The sequence below is a fragment of the Cervus canadensis genome, chromosome 12 (genome assembly GCF_019320065.1).
Source record: "Cervus canadensis isolate Bull #8, Minnesota chromosome 12, ASM1932006v1, whole genome shotgun sequence".
NCBI classification, from domain to species: domain Eukaryota; kingdom Metazoa; phylum Chordata; class Mammalia; order Artiodactyla; family Cervidae; genus Cervus; species Cervus canadensis.
Window position 1 is genome coordinate 76,761,351 of NC_057397.1, and position 18,441 is coordinate 76,779,791.

Consider the following 18,441-nt stretch of genomic DNA (forward strand, 5'->3'; position numbering starts at 1 on the left):
AATACTTATGTCTACACACATGAAAAAGATGAGGAGCAACATTAATGAACTGAAAATTTTATTAGGAAATAGTTGAAAGCTGAAGGGACTTCCCTGGTGGTCCAGTGGGTAAGGCTCGCTGCTCCAGTGAAGGGACCTGGGTTCCGTGCCTGTTGGGAAACCATCCCTCAGGCTTCAACCAAGAGTTCGCGTGCCCCAGCGAGGATCATGTGAGCTGTGACTACGACCCAGTGCGGCCAAAATAATTTTTTTTTTTAAAAGAACATGTAAGAGCTATAAAAGCTTGGGTTAGTCGTGTGACTGCGTGGCTGTTTGCACTGCTGTGTGAGGCTCACTGCCCGGAAGCATCTGATGGGTGCATGTACGTGCCCTGCGTCACGTTAGCTTGTGTGTTTTGCATGAAGATAGTAGTAAATGCGCTTCACCTGTAAATTAACTAAAAATATTAGAAGTTAATTCTGGAATGTGAGTCTAGCGGGTCGTATTTTGGGCCCTGGAAGGATACTTATTACTTCTCAGCGACATAAAAGTTGCATATCCCCAGATTTGTGTTTTGCACGTGAGAACGAGATTAATAGTAGAATCTCATGCGAGAAACATTAAAAGATGTTCCAAATATTATTCTGGAGCTTTTCAAAGGGATTGCTCAACTTCTCTTTAGAGCTGGAATGAAAATTTACTTAGTTAACTGCAGAGCCTTTAAATAGACTAATACAGAGATTTTGACTCGTCCTCAAAGAGCATACATTGAAACAGCCACATGAGCACTGGGCATTTTGTTCAGGATCCTCTGGTTTCCTTTGCAGGAATGCATGAGGCATTAATGATTATAACTGAATTTTCACACCAAGGCTTTAGATTTGTAGGAAGATCGGTCCTGTGGTTTAGGTGTTGATATTAGGATTAGAAGAATGCAAAACTTTCAGGGCTGGGGAATTTTGGATTCAAGACAGAATAAGTATAAAGATTTTCTAAGCTCTCGGGAAATTTGGGTATAATGCTAGAATTTTCAAGTATCCTGAGAGAAAAAAAGTAAAGACTTTACTTAATTAGCCATATAGAATCCTAAACTATTTGTTTTCTAATTATCTTCCCCATCATGTGTGCCTCAGACCTGTGGCATTGTTATAGAAGATGACACGAATAATGTGTGACTACAGACTTATATTTTCCATGCGCTCTTGCCCAAAAGCCTGTATTCCTTTTGGCAAAAACCATGTCAAGACTGTACATGTTACTGTTTTAACCAAATGTGAAATCCTTACTTTATTTTCTCACATATTTTTTTTTCCTTCATCCAACCCTCTGTCAGCCGCTTTAGATACAAAATAGTGTTATAGTTATAAGGTCATATTATTATTTAATGTCTCCTTTTCCTGTGATACAACACTTGCTTCATTTTTGTCCTTCATTGAACAGTTGCTTGAGTGTATACATATGTTTTCAGGATTCTTCATAGCACTAAACAGGAAATTACACTAGAAATTGGTTATTACTTATCTGGTTTGCACTTCAACCACTTACAACTCTTCTCACCCCTGTTAATTCTTACTCTTGGTCTCAGGACCTAATCTAGGAACTGGATAAAGAAGGAATTACCTGCTTTTTCTCCATTCATCTCCATGTGTCCTGTTAGTGGGAAAAGTTGTATGTCAGATAGGAAAGAAGGCATATCCATTCATTTAGACACACTTACCATAAACTTAATGAAGTTAATGCTCTACATCTATGCAGAAATCTGTACGTATTTAAATTGTTAGTCAAGAACCTCAATTTGATAAAGTATCTATTTTCAGAGACAAGTCTTTTGTCATCAGCAATTGGAATAGCTTTTGCTTTATAAAACCCTTTTTAAAAAAACCTAACAAATCTGTTATGAAACAACCATTGTCTATATTCTTTGAATCTCTGCACAGCTCAAAGAAACTTGCTAGCCTGTGTCAGGATCTTGCAGGGACTTGCCTGCTGGTCCAGAGGCTGAAGCTCTGGGCTCCCAATGCAGGGGACCCAGGTTTGGTCCCTGGTCAGGGAACCGGATCCCACGTGCTACAAAGAGTTTGCATGAAGCAACTAAAGATCCTGCATGCCACAACTCAGAGTTTGCATGCAGCAGCTAAAGATCCTGCGTGCCACAGCGAAGATGGAAGATCCCGCATGGTGCAACCGAGACCCGCGCCTCCAAATAAGTAAATACCTTGCAGTGTCTGTCCATCTCGAAGGTCCTAAACGTCACCTGGAATTTCTTACCTATCTGATTGGAAATCCTTCCAGCAGTTGGCCCTGATCCCTTAGTGAGAGTCTTAGGCATATTCTCAGAGTACTGTATACAGTTCCTGTTTTCTAAGCTTCCTTCTGCAGCCTTCTGCCAGATTGGTAAGAGGCTGTATATCCTTTCAGTAAAATCCCTTTTTGCTTAAATTAACCAGAATTAGTTTTAGGTTCTCATAACCATCACTGACACAGAGATTAGTACCAGGAATGAGGCATCTAACAGAAATCACAGATACCTACTACATGAATGTATTTTTTTAATTTTCCTTTTTTCTTTTTTCTGTGCTGAAAGCAGAGAGTCAGGGATATTTATATAAAATATTGTTGGTTACAAAGTGTCAACAAAGACTAACTCTACTTGGAATAGAATAATCATCTTACAATCCCTCTGATTTGTTTGAGCTTTACTCATACAAAAAGTGTTTGACTTGTAACCACATTTGTTATGTAGAAGGCTGTATGCGATTCTATTTTTGAAACTCGTGGCATCTCCACTGTTTAGGAATAGGGCAGAATATAAATAAATGCTTGTTGACTGATCCCTTATGGAAAGTGAAATTGCTTTTAGTTTTGAAGTCATGAAATTTCATTTTTTTCTTTCCTTCTTAAAAAATAGGGAAACTGAGATTTTAGGAATTGGACTTCTCTCTGCTTTAGATTTGACATTGAGCATAAGAAGCAGGGTGTCTTATTTAATTCATTTGGTCATGTGCAGTTTTAAATCTCTTTATGGACAAGGACATTTATGCAGTTCTATCGTGAACCAGTTAACATTTTTAGTCTGTTTATATTTTTAGCCTCTCACTTCAGTGTGTTGTTTAAATTGCTAGATATTTGGGTACAAACATAAAATCCCACTTTAGAGTCATGCAACTGCATGCAAGATGACACACAAACATATTAGTATTTTTAGCTTTCACGGATGCTATTACATATGATAAATTACAGCCTTGTGGATCCACAGCACCTATTGATGGTTCAGATGCCTTCAGAAAAAATGGGAGGAAGTCATACTGTGAGCCTTTGGTCTGTAAATTCAGGGTACTTGCTGGGTGAGATGAATATATAAAAAAGTTCCATGATAACAATTCTTTCCTTTATCTGTGTTTATGTGATAAGTATTTGTGATACAAATCACAACTAACATGTAAACAGCATTTTTTTTTTAATTTTAGAAAGAGATTTTATATGTGTCATTGTATTGATTCTTAACATTTTCTTGATCCTTAACCTGTGAGTTAGGAGAAATCTGAGTGATTATTCTGATTTAGAAGAAATTTAGAAGCTTTACTGAAGTTCTTGTTCATTGTTATGTCCCCAGAAAGATGGGTTGATGGAAAAAAATTTGCCAAGTGATAAAATAAATGCAGCTCAGGGAGATTAAGTGACTTGGGCCAAGGACACACAGTTATTCAGTGATGGAGGCAGAACTGAGATTTAAAGTTCTTGATTCCAAATCCCACGTGCAGCTTTCTAATGTGGATGCCCCAACAAGGGCACCTGAAGTTGTGTTCAGTGGTAAGAGGTAAGGTGAAGAAATACGTTTGAAAGCTTAGAATGCATCTCTCTTAAGTTGAATGAGGGATTATTTTACAGCTAATACTAAGTTCTGATGCATTCAGATGAAATTTTAAAAAGTCAGTTGGAGAGGTGCTCTTGAGGACCATGTCACTTTGGTGTTCACACTAAATCATCACATTTCAGGGTCTTTAGACATAAAAGTACCATTACGTGATGGGTTTCCTTTGTGGCTCAGCTGGTAAAGAATTTGCCTGCAATGTGGGAGACCTGGGTTAGACCCCTGGGTTGGGAAGATTCCCTGGAGTAAAGAAAAGCTGCCCACTCCAGTATTCTGGTTTGGAGAATTCCACGGACTCTATAGTCCATGGGGTCGCAAAGAGTCGGACACAACTGAGCGACTTTCCCTCTCTCACTCACTCACATAGTGGGGACAAGGAAAGTGAAGTTTGTAGAAGCGCGTGCTCCATGAAGGCGGAGTCCGCATACACCTTGTTTCTTGTTACGTACAGTGCCTGATGCATGTTCTGCTAAAGCTTGTTGACTGGACAAGGTCCAGCAAACACACACAGTTGCTCTCAGTCACAGTGAAGGTCTTCCCAAAGGATTGCTCGTAACATGGTTGACTGACACGACATGTCCATGTCATCAGCATGATCAACGGGTTGAATTTTAGGCTGGTGGGACCTTAGTGATAACCTGTCTAGTCAAGCCTTTTAAATGATGGCTGCTTAGCCATCTGACGTGGTGTCAGAGTGAGGATGGACTGACCTTGGTTCCTCTCTGCCCCCACTTTCCTCATGTCATCCCTAAAGTTTTTAAAAGGAGTCACGATGATTCCCTCTACTGGAGACCAAGTGGCCCCAAGGTTGTTATGCACCCCAATGTGGTGGCCCAGACGTAGTTAGTGTGTGCAGGGCTACACACCCCAGTTAGTGTGTGTAGGGCTGTGTACCCCAGTTAGTGTGTGCGGGGCCGTGTACCACAGTAGTGTGTGCGGGGCCATGTACCCCAGTTAGTGTGTGCGGGGCTGTGTACCTCAGTGTGTGCGGGGCCATGTACCACAGTAGTGTGTGCGGGGCCGTGTACCACAGTAATGTGTGTGGGGCTGTGTACCCCAGTTAGTGTGTGCGGGGCTGTGTACCCCAGTTAGTGTGTGTGGGGCTGTGTACCCCAGTTAGTGTGTGTGGGCCTGTGTACCACAGTAGTGTGTGTGGGGCCGTGTACCACAGTAGTGTGTGCGGGGCCGTGTACCACAGTAGTGTGTGCGGGGCTGTGTACCCCAGTTAGTGTGTGTGGGCCTGTGTACCACAGTAGTGTGTGTGGGGCTGTGTACCCCAGTTAGTGTGTGCGGGGCTGTGTACCACAGTAGTGTGTGCGGGGCTGTGTACCCCAGTTAGTGTGTGCGGGGCTGTGTACCCCAGTTAGTGTGTGTGGGGCTGTGTACCCCAGTTAGTGTGTGCGGGGCCGTGTACCACAGTAGTGTGTGTGGGGCCGTGTACCACAGTAGTGTGTGTGGGGCCGTGTACCACAGTAGTGTGTGCGGGGCCGTGTACCACAGTAGTGTGTGTGGGGCCGTGTACCACAGTAGTGTGTGCGGGCCGTGTACCCCGGTTAGTGTGTGCGGGGCCGTTACCACAGTAATGTGTGTGGGGGGTGTACCCCAGTTAGTGTGGGTGGGGCCATGCAACCCCAGTAGTGTGTGTGTGTGCCAGTAGTGTGTGCGGGGCCTGTACCACAGTAGTGTGTGGGGGCCGTGTACCCCGTTAGTGTGTTGTGTGTACCCCAGTTTAGTGTGTGTGGCCGTGTACCACAGTAGTGTGTGCGGGCCGTGTTACCAGTAGTGTGTGTGGGGCGTGTACCACAGTATGTGTGTGGGGCCATGCACCCCAGTTGGTGTGTGTGGGGCCGTGTACCCCGGTTAGTGTGTGTGGGGCCGTGTACCACAGTAGTGTGTGCGGGGCCGTGCACCCCGGTTAGTGTGTGCGGGGCCGTGTACCACAGTAGTGTGTGTGGGGCCATGTACCCCAGTTAGTGTGTGCGGGGCTGTGTACCCCAGTTAGTGTGTGTGGGGCTGTGTACCCCAGTAGTGTGTGTGGGGCCATGCACCCCAGTTGGTGTGTGTGGGGCTGTGTACCCCGGTTAGTGTGTGCAGGGCTGTGTACCACAGTAGTGTGTGTGGGGCCATGTACCCCGGTTAGTGTGTGCAGGGCCGTGTACCACAGTAGTGTGTGTGGGGCTGTGTACCCCAGTTAGTGTGTGCGGGGCTGTGTACCCCAGTTAGTGTGTGCGGGGCTGTGTACCCCAGTTAGTGTGTGTGGGGCTGTGTACCCCAGTTAGTGTGTGTGGGGCCGTGTACCACAGTAGTATGTGTGGGGCCGTGCACCCCGGTTAGTGTGTGCAGGGCCGTGTACCCCGGTTAGTGTGTGTGGGGCCGTGTACCCCGGTTAGTGTGTGTGGGGCCGTGTACCACAGTAGTGTGTGCGGGGCCGTGTACCCCGGTTAGTGTGTGTGGGGCCGTGCACCCCAGTTGGTGTGTGCGGGGCTGTGTACCCCAGTTGGTGTGTGCAGGGCTACACACCCCGGTTAGTGTGTGGGAGGCTGTGTACCCCAGTTAGTGTATGCAGGGCCGTGCACTCCGGTTAGTGTGTGCGGGGCCGTGCACTCCGGTTAGTGTGTGCGGGGCCGTGCACCCCAGTTGGTGTGTGCAGGGCTGTGTACCCCGGTTAGTGTGTGTGGGGCCATGCACCCCAGTTGGTGTGTGCAGGGCTGTGTACCCCAGTTGGTGTGTGCAGGGCTACACACCCCAGTTAGTGTGTGGGAGGCTGTGTACCACAGTAGTGTGTGCAGGGCCGTGCACTCCGGTTAGTGTGTGCGGGGCCGTGCTCCCCGGTTAGTGTGTGTGGGGCCGTGCACCCCAGTTGGTGTGTGCGGGGCTGTGTACCCCAGTTGGTGTGTGCAGGGCTACACACCCCAGCATGGTGGCCCCAGCGTAGTTAGTGCATGCAGGGCTGAGACAGAATCTGAGCCTGTGACCCGTCCTGAGTTCGTCTCTTCTCAGCCCCGCAGGCATCCCCGCAGGACTGGTATCTGAACTGTCTGAGCTCAGCGTGTCTCTGCATTTCTGATGTGCTCTTCCCAGGTTTTGCAGTGCTGGGTCTCCATCTTGAAGTCAAGATTGAGACTGGCCAGCCCTCACTGGTAAGGTTTGAATGTGTCTGAATGGGCCTAGTGACTATCATACAGAGTGCAGTAAGTCAGAAAGATCAAAACAGATAGCGTGTTTTAATGCCAATACATGGAATCTAGAAAAATGGTGTAGATGATCTTGTTGGCAAAGCAGAACTAGAGATCCAGACACAGAGAACAAACACATGGATGCCAGGGGAGCGTGGTGGGTGGGATGACAGAGAGCTGAGCACTGATGTTTATTCACTGTTGATACCACATGATGACGAGTGAGAACCTGCTATGCAGCACAGGGAACGCTCCTCAGCCTTCTGTGGTGACCTCAGTGGGGAGGAAACTCAGAAAAGAGGGGACATGTGTGTGCATATGACTGATTCACTTTGCTGTACAGAAGAAGCTAACGTGGCGTGCTAAAGCGTCTGTGGCCCAATAAAAAGAACATTTAGAAGCATTCTGGAAGCACCACTTTCTCACAGCCTGTGTGTAAGCTTTCTCCTGACCTGGGCTCAGGGGTGCGTCTGAGAGCTGGGTGTGGGGGCTCGCCCGCCCTGCCGCCTCTCTGCAGGTGGACAGAAGAGGAAGGAAAAGATTTTGTTTGATTGCCCGCCTGAAGCATCTGTCTTCAAGGTGACTGCAATTAAAGAGAAAAAAGCTGTGAATAAACTTCTCACGTGCATTGTGAGAGGCCCTTACGTGCCAGGCCTCAGTGATGATCCTGCCCCTGAGAACAAACGGTAAACCAGAGAACTCCTGTCTTCAAGGAGCTCACAGACCAGAGAGTCCAGCCAGCTAGTGCCAGGGGTGGAAATGTAGGTGTCACGGCACAGCAGGATGAGGTCTGGGACAGAGGGGCGTCTGGGGTCCCTCTGGGATCGTGGGAGCCTCAGAGAGGTGTGACGGACTCTGCCTCTGAGGGCCCTCTGAGCTGGGCTTGGACGATGTTTACTCAGGAAGCAGGACCGTGAAGGGAGGAGATGCGTTTTAGATAATAGAGCAGGTAGAAAGACCTGAAGCTGGGACATGTCATAGTGTGTTCAGGAAAGCCTGAGTTGTCCTGCAGTCCAGCGGTTTGCACTTCTTCTTTTCCTATCTGGATTCCTTTTATTTCTTTTTCTGCTCTGATTGCTGTGGCCAAATTTCCAAAACTATGTTGAATAGTAGTGGTGAGAGTGGGCACCCTTGTCTTGTTCCTGATTTTAGGGGAAATGCTTTCAATTTTTCACCATTGAGGATAATGTTTGCTGTGGGTTTGTCATATATAGCTTTTATTATGTTGAGGTATGTTCCTTCTATTCCTGCTTTCTGGAGCGTTTTTATCATAAATGGATGTTGAATTTTGTCAAAGGCTTTTCTGCATCTATTGAGATAATCATATGGTTTTTAAAAATATGGAACGCTTCACGAATTTGCGAGTCATCCTTGCGCAGGGGCCATGCTAATCTTCTCTGTATCGTTCCAATTTTAGTATATGTGCTGCCGAAGCGAGCACAGTCCATCGGGTTTCAAATGTCCTGCTTGCCCGTCCATATCTGTGCAGGTATTTTGAGCACAGATTCCCCCCAACATCAGCATGTTGCCTGTGATACCCATGGACTGCTGTATGGATGCATTATGCATACCATAAACACACCTACAAAATAGAAAAGTAAAAGAATCCTTGTAAAGTGGGATAAATACAGGTGTTCTGCTATTGTCCAGCCACACTCCGAAGGATGGCCTCAGGTTCCTCCTGTGGAAGCCGCTGTCTAGACTCTCAGCCCCACGAGGGAAGTCGGGCTTTAGTCCTTCTCACGGCTGTTCCCCCCGTCTGGCGCTGTTTCTTGCGTTACTAGGCACTTGTTGGGTTGTTGATTTCTCAGTGTCCCTGGAGAGTAAGCCTCCCCGATAGCTTCCTCTGTGGCTCAGCTGGTGAAGAGTCCGCCTGCAGTGCAGGAGACCCCGGTTTGATTCCTGGGTTGGGAAGATCTGCTGGAGAAGGGATAGGCGACCCACTCCAGTGTTCTGGCCTGGAGAACTCCATGGACTGTATAGTCTGTGAGGTCACAAAGAGTCGGACACGACTGAGGGGCCTCCACGTTCACTGGAGTGTAAGCTAAAGTGGTGAACTGGTGACAGATGCCCCCCGGCTTTCCTTAAGGATGACCTTGGATTTTCCCAGGACCGAAGCAGAACACCAGAGCTTCGGGTTCAAGCTCTGACTCCCGCCGTTTATCTTAGGGGGAAAGCCCCTCAGAATTTCTCTGTGCCTCCCGAGGGCATCTGCACTGTTCAACAGGGGTGATGCTGTTCCTCCTGCCCCGTGGCGCTGGCGGTGAGTGGCTAATCAGAGTGGCATTGGAAGCGCGTGGCACCCAGGAAAGGCCTGTCAGAGTGGTAAGCAGCCCTTGTCTGAGCCGGCGGGCAGGGGGAGGGCCACTCTTCTCCCACCAAGTCTCTTGTGGGTAATGACAGCAACATCAAAAGCGTATTTTTCTGTTTTGACTTTCAAGAATAAGGGTCTGATCTTCTCGCCACAGAACTGTCTTTTTTCCACACGGCAGCACCCAAAACAGAATGTTTGTCACAGTCCTTGCAGCTAATAAATGAGTTTAAACAAGACTTAAGGCAGCGTATGAACTTTTTTTTTGTTTGTTTGTTTGCGTATGAACTTTTTAAAAAGCACAGTTAACATTTTATTATGGATTAGTTAAAATTATAGGATAGGGGAGGGATAAATTAGAGTTTTGGATTAGCAGAGACTACTATGTATAGATTAAACAAGGTCCTGCTCTATAGCAGAGGGAACTATATTCAATATTTTGTAATAAACCTTAATGGAAAAGAATGTGAAAAAGAACAGGTATATATATGCATAAGTGAATCACTTTGTAATATACCAGAAACTAATGCAACCCTGTTAAATCAAGTGTGCCTCAATTTAAAAAAAAAAGATTATATACTTGTGTGTGTATATAGAATACAGATTTCTTCTGCATGTTTCAGAAGAACCTAGATATACCCTTTTTTAAATCTTTTCCTCCCAGAAAAATTTCTTATACACATGCCAGCTGATTGTATTTTATCTTTAGTTAATCAGCCTACAAATATTTATTGAGAGCCTGTGGGGCCAGCTTTTGCTTGCATTGGAAAAGATATCAAGAAATAAACAGCACGATTCTTGCACCAAGAAGACAGCTTTTTAGGTAGAGAAGTAGAATAGGACTCCATGAATAAATGGAGGATAATTGAACAAAATATTGTGAAGAACCCTGGGAAATTAAAGCAACAGTTTTAAAAAGAAGAACTCCCCATGACTAGAAAAGGAGGCAGTGGCTTCGTGGGACGAGAGGGGAGATGAGCAGGTTTTGTGGAAGTGGGAGGGTGGAAGACGGATTCCGGGCAGCGGGAAACCATGGTTAAAGAAACCGTGTTTCTTAGCCCAGGACGGCTGAAGACACTGCCTGGGTGGCTGGAATAGGCAGGGAGTCAGTCCTAGAGGTCGGGTGTTCGGGAGGAGGAGCTGGTTTGGCAGGGAAGGTGGTGAGAGAGCGTGTGTGCTGAGGGGTGGCGTGTGCAGGGTGGTAGAGAGAAGGGGGCGCCGTGAAGTGGCTTGTGTCCGGCGTGTCCTGCGTATGCTGGATTGGGTGGACACCCAGCGGGGGCGCTAGGCTCTGACAGTGCAGCTGGGAATGCAGCAGATGGACACCCCTGTCCTCACGGGGCCCCCTGAACTAGAGTCAAGAGGGATCGGAGGGATCGATGCCGATTCTGGAATCAACTATGAAGTTTGGAAGTACCATGGGATATAAAGTAAGACTGTAGAACATGCACGAAACATGCATATCCTCAGTGCAAATGGCGCTTTGTCATCTGGCTTTGAGTCTCCACTCCTTACTTTTAACCCAGGATGTTCACCGTTCCTTTGGTCACCTCCTGACCTTCAACTCATGTTTTCAACAAACGGCAGAATAAGCATCATATTAAATAAAAGTTCAGTGATCTGCTGTAAGGCTCAAGCGTAGTGGTACATTACAAAGACAAGTGGAACTCATTCTCGGTTCTGATAGCCACACTGCCAGTGTGATGCCTGGACTTTAGTCACTGGGACACGAGTCATCAGGGCTTTCCAGGTGGCTCAGTGGCAAGGCGTCTCTCTGCCAATGCAAGAGACTCGGGTTTGATCCCTGGGCCGGGGAGATCCCCTGGAAAAGGGAGAGGCAACCCGTTCTAGTATTCTTGCCTGGAAAATCTCATGGACGGAGAGGAGCCTCGTGGGCTTCAGTCCATAGGGCTGCAAAAGAGTTGGACACGACTTAGCGACTAAACAACATGACTCCCTGTGGAAAGTTTCACTGGTTGAGTTTGGTTTGGGTAGGGGCTTATCCTTTCTTTGTCTTAAAAGCTCAGAGAAGATTTACGAAACTAGGTAGCGTGGCCATTGCAGCAAATTAAAAAATAAAAAATAGGAGAAAGACTAGAGGAAACAGGATTCTTTGTTGTGGAGAAGAGTTTTGGACACAGTCACGATCGTCCAAGAAAGGCTGTGAAGTATTGTGTGGCTCTGAACTCAGATGTGTTGTTTAATCTTATGTGTTCAGTAGCTTATGTTCACCAACCATTGTATTAATTACATCCAGACGATTCTTTTTCTATTATTAAACTAACACAAACCCCTATTATTTGCTTTATAATAGATCTCTTTATTAAAATGCATATTTAGGGATTTCCCTGGTGAGTCATGGGTAAGACTGTGTGCTCCCAATGCAAGGGGCCCAGCTTCCATCTCTGGGGGGGAATTCAGATCCCAGATACTGCTTCTGAGCATACTCACCACCACCAGAGAAGCTTGTGAGCCCGATGAAGACCCAGCACAGCCAAAATAAATCATAAATTAAAAACAAAACAAAACGCATATTTAATTGTTTAGTCGGAACCCCTCTTATTCTGGGCTGGTTCCACTTTCTGCCTGGGACTCCTCCCTGAAAGCAAGGAATCTGAAAACTTGAGTGTCTGTTGAATCAAATAGCAGTCTAATCAAATTGCTTATTTATCCCATCATTATGTAATCAGTGAGAAAGTTACAAGTCTGATGAACGGGGCTTGGTTTGCAGGACATTGTATGTTTTTTCAAGGACCAAATGAAATAATTTAATGTCTTAGACACTCATAGGACAGACACTGTGATGTAAATAAGTCCCTTCAGAACAGACTCTGGGCTTAAACACATGCCTTCAGTTGGGACTGGCTGGTGGTCCAGTGGTTAAGACCCTGTGCTTCCAACGCAGGGAGGCTCAGCTGTGATCCCTGACTCGGGGAACTGAGATCCCACCTTCCCCTTGGCCAAAATAAATAAACATAAAACCCACTAATTCACAGAGCGCAGGTATCATTTGCTTCTTGGTACCTAGAATGAAATTAAAAGATGCTTACTCCTTGGAAGGAAAGTTATGACCAACCTAGACAGCATATTAAAAAGCAGAGACAAAAAAAAAAAAAAAGCAGAGACATTACTTTGTCAACAAAGGTCCGTCTCGTCAAGGCTATGGCTTTGCCAGTGGTCATGTATGGATGTGAGAGTTGGACTATAAAGAAAGCTGAGTACCAAAGAATTGATGCTTTTGAACTGCGGTGTTGGAGAAGACTCTTGAGAGTCCCTTGCACTGCAAGGAGATCCAACCAGTCCATCCTAAAGGAAATCAGTCCTGAAGATTCATTGGAAGGACTGATGCTGAAGCTGAAACTCCAATATTTGGGCCACCTGATGTGAAGAACTGACTCATTTGAAAAGACCCTGATGCTGGGAAAGATTGAGGGCAGGAGGAGAAGAGGGCGACAGAGGATGAGATGGTTGGATGGCATCACCGACTCGATGGACATGAGTTTGGGTGGACTCAGGGAGTTGGTGATGGACAGGGAGGCCTGGCGTGCTGCAGTCCATGGGGTCGCAAAGAGTCGGACACGACTGAGCGACTGAACTGAAGTGGACCTAGAACAAGAGTTTGTTCTGTTGGCTTCACTTCCTAGCCTCACGCACACAGTAAACGAACGTTGGGATGGAAAGACGCTAGACACAGGCGCAGTAGCAGAGTGAGTTTAAACTAGGAAAGGCCTTTCAAAGACCTTCTGGAATCTTAATGATGTTCAGAGTCCACTCTGAGCTTCGCTCCCTTGCCTCTGGTCGCCTGATTAGCAGTGTGACTTTTTAGCTGTGGAAATGCCACTGCGGTTCAAGTGACAGGTGTCAGGAGAGTGTGGCTGAGAGCTGGCAAGATCTTTAGGCACCCGGCTATCTTTAGAAGACACTGTCTCTGTGTGATGAGTGCTGTAGTTCACGAGCAGCCACAGGTGTTTGGAACCATGTTAGTATTTGGGGCTCTAAATAGAGTTTGGTAAGGTTTCAGATTCTTTATATAGTCATCAACGGAGTTTAAATACCTGCTCATCCACCAGAGCAAAACAAGGAGTTGGAGAGAAGACGGAGTCTTTGGGGGTACTTACAAAGTAATGGAGGACCCTTGAAAAGCATAAATGTGTGTGTGGGGGAGGGTGGGAGAAGGGCTAGTGAGGGGGTTTGGGATCGACCCTGCTGTGTTTCGGGTGGGGAACCAACAGGTCCCCCTGAAGAGGCGGGGACCTCTGCTAAGTGTGGGTGGCAGCCGGGACAGGAGGGGGTTTGGGGGAGAAGGGACACAGGGATGTGTTTGCTGCCCACCAGAAACAGCCACAAGATTGTTAATCAGCTGTACTCCAATATAGAATAGTTTAAAACAGGAACTAATTTGGATACCAATAAAGTTTGATTAAAGTATATACATGTAAGAAATTAGAGGACGAAAGTAGAGGATTGTTATACCTTCCTTCTCTTCTTCCTTACGACAGGTTTCATAATTTGTGTTTTCCTAAAGTCTGGATGTTTAGACCAGCTCCCCTCACTTACTGTGATGTTGTGTGAGGTGTCTTGTTCTCATTTTTATCTCTTTTGTAATGTGTGTAACTTTGTTTTCTCAGTTTTGTTTTAGTTTATGACTTATGTATTTATTGGCATTTCTAATAAATTACTCCTGAGTTTGTCATTTAAAAAAAGAAAATAGAAACATAAGTATGCAATAACACTACAGATACAGCCACAGATATAACCAGCTACAGCCGTGCAGGAATATTCTTACTAACAAGTGAGGTTAGACGCACTCTACAAGTGTGGTGTCTTGGAGGTGAGGTATTGTAAGGTCTAGATGTGATATGTGGCTTTGCCGCTTGGAAACTCTTAGCGGCCAGTTCCAGCCACCAGAGTGAACCTTCGCCTCGTCTACAGATAGGGAGGGATTCATCACCTCTCCCCCAGCCACCTCCCATGGCTATTTGCAAAATCAAATAAGATGAAGAGTATGGAAGTCACTGATAAGCCATGATGTGCTCGGCATATGGCATTATTATTATGCAGAACCATGTTGGGACTCAGACACGTGGAAAACGTGTATGCTCAAGTCAGCGCCAAGAGCCTGTGTCAGGGGCAGTGTGGTCCCTTCTCGACCACTGACGATGGTCTGCTGCACTTCCACCTGCTTCTCTCTGACCTGCCAACAGTCTGAGTGAGCTGAAACCCAGGTAAGTGTGGGTCTAGGTACATGAGGTTGTACACACCGAAGGTAACACTAACACACCAAGTGTGTTCTGCAGCCAGAGTGGTACACTAGTAGCCTGAAAATTCAGCTGTAGGTGTCGAGTACCCGCAAGGGTCCCTGTCGAGCAAGGCAGTCCCGGGCAGGACACTGGAGTGGGGCGCCACCTCCTCCTCCAGGGGATCTTCCCGACCCGGGGGTGAAGCCCAAGTCTCCTGCATCTCCTGCGTCGGCAGGCGGGTTCTCTACCACTGAGCCACTTGGGAAGCCCAGGAACAGTTAACTCCCTTCCATTGAATGTTTCTCAGCAGCTTTCTTCTGACCTTTTTTTGTCTAATTGTGTGTGTGAAAGTGAAAGTCATCGTGTCTGACTCTTTGCGACCCCATGGACTATATACAGTCATGGAATTCTCCAGGCCAGAATAGTGGAGTGTGTGGCCTTTCCCTCCTCCAGGGGATCTTCCCAACCCAGGGATTGAACCCAGGTCTCCGCATTGTGGGCGGATTCTTTACCAACTGAGCTACCAGGGAAGCGCGCGCATGCGCGTGTGTGTGTTTACATCACTGCATGTGGAACTATCAGGATTCTCTCCCTATATAATACAGGTGTTTTAAAGCAGGGCTGTATCACTTATTTGTTGACGGCCGCTTTCCCCTTCTTCGTGTCTGTGCGTTGTCACCTTTTCCGCATGACAGGCAAAGATGAAACCCCAGCTCGTGCTCTGAGCATCACTTACCGTTAGCCTTGTCCTAGACACTTTGGGAAATGTGACGGAAGGAGACAGTTTTTTCCTCATTCAATTTGTGCTGTAGTTGGAGAGATAGAAGTCATGCAAGTAAGAGTAAAGTAATAGAAAACAGTGTACGGGTAGACCTGAGCATCCTGGAAAAGATGTCAGAGAGGCGTCAAGGAAAGCAGGTCACATCTAGTGGTGGAGAGAAGACATTACAGAGAAAGACTGAGTTGAGCTAGACTTTAACAGATCCTGAAGAAGGAAGACCATAAATCTAGAGACAGAGGCAGAAAGGAAGGGGATGCATTTGCTAAAACAGGAAACAGATGAAAAGGAAAACCCTGTTGGATAGATTCAGTTTTAACTGGATTGGGAGAATTATGGAGACAGTGACTGGTGTGTGTGTGTGTGTCCTAAGCACATAGGATACAACATTTTCATTTGAAGAAGCAACATCTGTTTCAGTTACGGAAACTAGTCCACGCCAAGCCGTTGTTTAAGCTATGCCTGGTATGCAGTTGGAGCTCCATAAATGTACATTGATTGAGGAATCTTTCACAAGCCCCTCAGCTGAAAGCTGCCTCCACTATAACCACAGATGTGCCTGACAACACTTTGGAGGGCTCTTGGAATATTTCTGAGGAATCCTCTGCTTTATCTGTTCTCTGTTGTAGACCCCCCCCGCCCCCCGACACAAAATCTGTAACCCTTGCGCAGCTTCTGTGACTGTCCTGGGAGCTGAAAATAGACGCCGGTAACCCTAGTCGGGGTTTGGGCAGCCTGCTTAGCACAGGATTCGCTCTGATATGTTCATCCTCACTTGGAAGCCGGAAGGAAATGAAATTTGCTGTTTTGTGCTCTTCAGCCTTGTGGTTTGTGGCAGATCCTTTCAGTACAAAATGTGCCCCAAACGGCCTGTTCTATTTTGATCTGGTGAGTGGGGATTTACCCTGGAGGCTCTTCAGAATGTCCATTAAAAAAAAACCAGAGAAGTTAAGAGTCAAAAGGAAGTTTAGAGATAAATCTGGTCGGCTTCCTCCTTTTCCGGATTAGGAAACTGAGGTCCTAAGTTGGTTAGAGCTTTCCTCTGGGTCATGTTCAGTTCAGTCCAGTGGCTCAGCGGGGTCCGATTCTCTGCGACCCCATGCACTGCAGCACGCCAGGCCTCCATGTCCATCATGGTCTCCAGGAGTTTACTGAGACTCATGTCCATTGCGCCGGTGATGCCATCCAGCCATCTCGTCCTCTGTGGTCCCCCTCTGTCTAGGTCAGGCTACTGGACGGGAACCACACACAGTAGGGTTCTGGTGGCCTCACACACCCCCGGCGCCAACACGGCACCTGACTTCCGCGGATCCACCCCCGGCTGGACAGAGACGCTGGCGTCTGAGCCCCGCTTGTGCCCTGAGCGCCCTTCTCCCTAGCGGACCAGCCCTTTCCTCCTCTTTCCTTAAAGTCACCTGTCTGCGGGGATCCCTGGTGGTGCAGTGGTTAGGACTTCGCCCTTTCTGCGCCGTGGACCTGGGTCTGATCTCTGGTGGGAGACCTGCGATCCCAGAAGCGGTGCAGCGAGACCAAAGAAAAGCACCGCGCGCCTTCCTTCTTAGACGTCCTGCCCATCGACTCAGGGACGGGCTCACAGCTCTCACTTATACTTGCTGTTCAGCTGGTTACATGTAGCCAGCTTGTTGCCTGTTTCTCAGCCAAAGACCTATCTTTAAAGAAAAAAAGAGACCCGCACACCTTCTTACTGGGTGGAAGACCCTGATCCTCCTCAAACAGGAGCGGGCATCGGCGAGCGGGTGGGGAGGCGTTTAAAGGGAGGGGGCCCTGCAGCTCGGCTCAGCATTCAGGTGTTGACAGGTGCGAGCCCACAGGGTCACAGGTTCCCGACTCTCCGGGGAAGGCACCCCGGGCCTGGAGACGCCCCGACAGTGTGTCCCCCTCTGGCCCCACCCTGCCCGCGCCCCTGGGTCTGGGCTCCGCCGGTGGGCCCCGCCCCGCCCCCATCACCCTTTCCTCTTATGCCCAGCCTGGTGTTGGTTCTGTTCCCCGCCAACCCAGCGGCTCACGGAGGTGCCCCCTAAAGCCGCATCCACGCCAGCGGACCTTCCGCAGAGAGGCCGCCCCCGCGCTGACCCCCAGACCTGCCGCCTTAGAGGCTCGCAGGTGTGGCCCGGCCTCTTGTGGTCCCTCGAGGCCTCCAGGTGACCTTCACGGAGGGTGTCCCTGCCCCGCCCTGCGCGCACCTTCTCTCTCCTGAATCTCTGCCTCCGTCTGCACGCCTCCCGGCTTGTATTTTTTATATTCCAGTGAGGAGCGGGGGTTTGTGGGTGTGTGTGCGCGCGTGTGCACTCAGTCGTGTCTGACTCTCTGCAACCCTGTGGACAATAGCCCGCCAGCTCCTCGATCCACGGGATTTTCCAGCGAGAATTCTGGAGCGTGTTTCCATTTCCTACGCCAGGGGATCTTCCTGACCCAGGGATCGAACCTGCATCTCTTGTATCTCCTCCATTAGCAGGTGGATTGTTTCCCACTGTGCAGCCTGGGAAACCCAGGAATCGTATTTTGAACAATATTTTAGTTATTATGTCATGATCTTTTGTACTTAATTTTTATGTGCATTGTTTTTCCTCAGGGAAGATGTTTCGGTTTGCAACGTTATATATCTTGTTGGGATGCAGTGGTCTGGGTGTTGCAGAGATGACTCGCAGGCTCTTGCAGAGAGGGCCCAGGCCAGCTCTCTCGTCAGTGACAGAAGTGCTCCCTGGGCTTCCCTGGTGGCCCAGTGGAGAGTCTGCCCGCCCAAGCAGGAGGCAGGGGTTCGATCCCTGGTCTGGGAGGATCCCGAGTGCCTGAGAGCAAGGCAGCCCGTGCACCCTGACCCCTGAGACCCCGAGTCCATGCGCCCCGACCCCCGAGCCTTAGAGCCCAGGCCCCAACCCCTGAGCCCTGAGCCCACGCGCCCGGAGCCCCGAGCCCAGGTGCCCCGACTGCTGAGCCCCGAATCCTAGAGCCCACGCCCCGACCCCCGAACCCTAGAGCCCACACCCTGACCCCTGAGCCCCTGAGCCCTGGAGCCCTAGAGCCCACGCCCCGACCCCCGAACCCTAGAGCCCTAGAGCGGGCTC

General features: G+C 48.2%; 1 protein-coding gene and 1 non-coding gene across 2 annotated transcripts in view; one reads left to right on the forward strand and one right to left on the reverse strand.

The window, feature by feature from the left end:
- DEPTOR (DEP domain containing MTOR interacting protein) overlaps window positions 1-18,441 on the forward strand; it is a 106,700-nt gene that overhangs the window by 19,609 nt on the left and 68,650 nt on the right. The window lies entirely within an intron of this gene.
- Window positions 8,361-8,467, reverse strand: LOC122451570. The gene has a single exon (XR_006272464.1). It is a non-coding gene; the product is annotated as a U6 spliceosomal RNA (small nuclear RNA).